We start from the raw sequence: 4,074 nt of genomic DNA on the forward strand, positions 1-4,074 counted from the left end.
TTTTTCTTCATTGAGCTCCTAGTATACAGCGTGAACTATGTTACCTCGTGTAATCCTTGCTGCCACCCTAAGGGATAGGATCATTTTATGAGGAGGATTGAAATTTAGCACACTCTGGCCATCAACCCATCAGTACTTAACTACAGGCAGGGCAGCCCACTACAAACAAATCATGGAGAAGCCCAAGGGGGAGCCCAGGTCCACTTCCGAGTGGGAGCAATACTGATGGAGAGCTCCTTCTCTGTGGGTTTAGCACTGCAGAATTAGTCCCCATTTAACTGTCACATTGTGTTTTATTTCAGGAAAAGCAGCATATTAAAACATACATAAATAAGCATTTCTTTTTTTCCCCCTTGTGTGCAAAGCCATCAGCAAAACCTGTCATTATGAGGGCCATTTCCAAAAACTCATTTTTATATATTTATTTTTTTTGGAGACAGAGTCTCACTATGTGACCCTCAGTAGAGTGCTATGACATCACAGCTCACAGCAACCACAAACTCTTGAGCTTAAGTGATTCTCTTGCCTCAGCCTCCCAAGTAGCTGGGACTACAGGCGCCCACCTCAACGCCAGGCTATTTTTTGGTTGCAATTGTCATTGTTGTTTAGCTGGCCTGGGTCTGGCTTGAATCTGCCAGCCTTGGTATATGTATGTGGCTGGCACCCTACCTGCTGAGCTATGGACACCAAGCCCAAAGACTAATTTTTAAATGAAAATGTGACTTTCAAATGCTGATGGACATGCTGTAGAAGTTAAAAATAGAAAACTTAGAGACTGAGTAACTAAAAAGGGAAAAGAAAAGGACAACCTGTATTAGTTTCCTTGGGCTACTATAACAAAGTACCATAAACTGGGTAACTTATAACAACAGAAATTTATATTCTTACAGTTCTGGAGGCTAGAAATCCAAAATCAAGGTGTGGGCAGGGCCATGCTCTCTCAGAAGGCTCTAGGATCCTTCCTTGCCTCTTCTTGCTTCTGGTGGTTTTGGATGATCTTCGGCATTGTTTGGCTTGTAGGTACATTACTCTGTTGTCTATTTGTACCCTCACGTGGCCTTCTTTCTTTTGTGTTTCTTTTGAATTTCCCTCTCCTTTTCAAGAATGCCAGTCCTTGAATGAAGGCCCACCTCGATTCAAATTTGTCCTCTTCTTAATAAGATTATATCTACAAAGAGTATATCTATAATCTGTAATAAGTTTATATCTACAAAGACACTATTTCTAAATGAGGTCACATTCATCAGTATCAGGACTCAGGTTTTCAACATGACATTCAAGGGGACACTATTTGACTCACAATGTGGTCCAGTATTTCAACAGAGAAAAAGTATGACCCAAGTTGCATTTAAAGGAAACAGGATCTAAATCCTAGAGAGCAATGGTTGCCATTGCTATGCTTTCCAGTCATATTAATATTTTGGCACATATAGTTCAGTCCTTTCTTTGCTGGCTCTGAATTGTAGGTGACACAAGTGTAGAGATTCTACTGACCTGAAACTGGAAGCAAAAACCAAGTCTGTACCGGCTCAGTTATCATTGTGAGTCACAACAAAACACACAGCCTTCATAGCATCGTCATGTTCCTGCGGTTAATTCTAGAAAGAACAGCCAAGGGGACATACTAATGTAACTGATCTAATAATTGAACTTGATTATTATGTCAGATTCCAAACTCAATAGGAAAAAGAGAATCCACTTGGGTGCTAAACTGTCTAATATGGTTCCCTACTATGATTGTATTCATATAATAATTTCTGGGTCCTCTGAAATCTCTACTGAAAAGATATCTCCTTTGACTGCACCTGTGTGATATAAAAAATGGGGTATGTTCACATTCATTACCAAACCCATGAGTCAATTGTTGAATTGCTAATGCATTTTTTTTTGCAATAATGGAATTAAATATGCTATTCAATTCCGTGTTTGGCATTTTATTTAGGAATAGTCCAAACTCTTCATTTAGTTTTCTCTATTCACCACGTGTTATTGTCTTCTTATAATTGGGAAATATGCTCAGAGCAGTTGATCTTCAACAGATACATTAGGGAATAAAGATCTAGAGCCACCCACAAATAATTCGGGGTCGAGCTATCTATTCAGAGGAAATATTTCAGATGTGTGATTGATGTGAAGCTGACAAATATAGTGCCAATATTTTATTGCAGAGTCTTGTTCAGTATATTGAAAACATGCAAATCCAAATGTCAAGAAAACCAAGTTTTACTCTGACTCAAGGGCCACGGCTTATTTAGTTCAGTGACTGTTGAATGTGGTGAATAATTCAGTTTTCTGCTCCGTTCACCAAAGGGACACTTCCATGCCTGTAATGATGGGCTTGGATCTGCCAGGAAAATGCTCCTAAACTGCTCCTCTGGGCAGCAAATGGTAACCTCATTTATCTTTTGGAAGTCCTGCAGTACCCTGTTGTGATTAGAGGAGCTAGCTCTAACAATTTGTAGAGCGTAGGCCATGTCCAAAACTTCAGAATTCTGGGCTGGTTTAGATTAGTGGCTTCCTTTCATGGTATTCGTAGAGAGTGTGTTGGAGAACACCTAGTTTTTCTCTGTCGCTCACATCAACACAAGTAGAAAACCTGTCAGAGATTAAGCCAGTCAGTCTCACCTTGAAGAAGAGCCCTTCTGGAATGTTTAATTTTCAGGGCGTGAAAGAGGAAGTAGATGAGTATGTCCTCCAGCTGCCTCAGCCCAAGTCTGTGAACCCTGTGAGGGTCTCCAGGGAGCATCCTGAGAAAGACAGAGAGAAAGATAGAGAGAGAGAGAGAGAGAGAGAGAGAGAGCACTGGGAGTCAGTGAGGGGGATGGGGGAATGGGAAAAACCCCACACCACAAGGGAGCCAAGTGGTTGTGGCCTGATGCCTCCTGCATCTCATTTTCTTTGATTTTTCCAGAAAAAGCTGGCAGTGAGAATAGAATTGCAAACAATATAGCATACCCTTGCCAAGATATAAATACAGAAGGAACATTCAAAAGGACAGTATCAAATTATCTGCAAGGATGAAGAAAGTAATGACTTACATTCTCCATCCTCTGGCTGGGTGACTCACCAAAGTGGAAAATGAGGCTGCTGGAGATTAAAGTTACCCCCCAAAGAGGGATAAAACAATGGACTCTTGAGGAGTCAATCCAAGTGGGCAAATTAATGTGCCACCAGCACACTCGGGACAGGAGGTCGCAGAGCAGTGTTGTGTGTGTCCTTACGTTCTCCAGAATATCGCTTCTCGGCCTTTTGGCTAAGATCAAGTGTAGTATCTGTTCTTATCAGTTTAATATCTGATACGTCCTCTATCCGAGGACAATATATTAAATGGATTTTTGGAGCAGGGAGTTGGAATAGGAGCTTGCTCCGTCCACTCCACGCATCGACCTGGTATTGCAGTACTTCTGGGAACAGTGCACCCAAAAAAAAAAAAAAAAAAAAAAAAGAAAGTTCAACCCTGGTTCGCCATACTTCTGGTCCATGGATATTTTAAGAAGCACCTAATATGTGCAGGAGATGCAGGTGGTAACTATGGTGCATACCCGCTTGGTTAGAACACTGGCCTAAATCTGTACACTCTGTTTTATTATTTATTTTTTTTTGTAATGGTCTTACTGAGTTATTATTTACACATCATACAACAGACACATTTGTATTTTGTTTTCTATGTTTGTTTCCTTGTTGAAAATTCTGTCTCATTTTATAGACTGCAGACCCATGAGGGCCACCACCATGCATGATTTGCTCATCAATGTACGCCCAACATTTATCACCGTACACAATGCAGCCACTCAACAGTTATGGATTTTTAGTAAGTTCATAATAAAAGAATGAATACACAGAGATTTTTAAGGCTCAGAACGGCTTTCACAAACCACTCATTCTTGCATTTTTCTTCAAAATCACAGGCAATTTTTAAAATCAGGAGATACCAAAGAAAGAAAAAAAGCCTCCACTTGGTAAGAGGAAAATAATGATTTATTTTATTCTCCCAATTATTTCTCCCTGGCTCATATGCTGCTGCTTAACCCCAAATATGAGCGGAGAAGGACTTTGATGGGGATGTATTTGCTT

At 40.4% G+C, this 4,074-nt stretch overlaps 1 non-coding gene across 1 annotated transcript; it reads left to right on the forward strand.

Annotated features, from left to right (window-relative positions):
- Nucleotides 1–3,233: 3,233 nt before the first annotated feature.
- LOC128591685 (U2 spliceosomal RNA) lies at nucleotides 3,234–3,424 on the forward strand. The gene has a single exon (XR_008381626.1). It is a non-coding gene; the product is annotated as a U2 spliceosomal RNA (small nuclear RNA).
- The last annotated feature ends 650 nt before the right edge of the window (nucleotides 3,425–4,074 follow it).

Source organism: Nycticebus coucang, chromosome 1 (genome assembly GCF_027406575.1).
Source record: "Nycticebus coucang isolate mNycCou1 chromosome 1, mNycCou1.pri, whole genome shotgun sequence".
Taxonomy (NCBI): domain Eukaryota; kingdom Metazoa; phylum Chordata; class Mammalia; order Primates; family Lorisidae; genus Nycticebus; species Nycticebus coucang.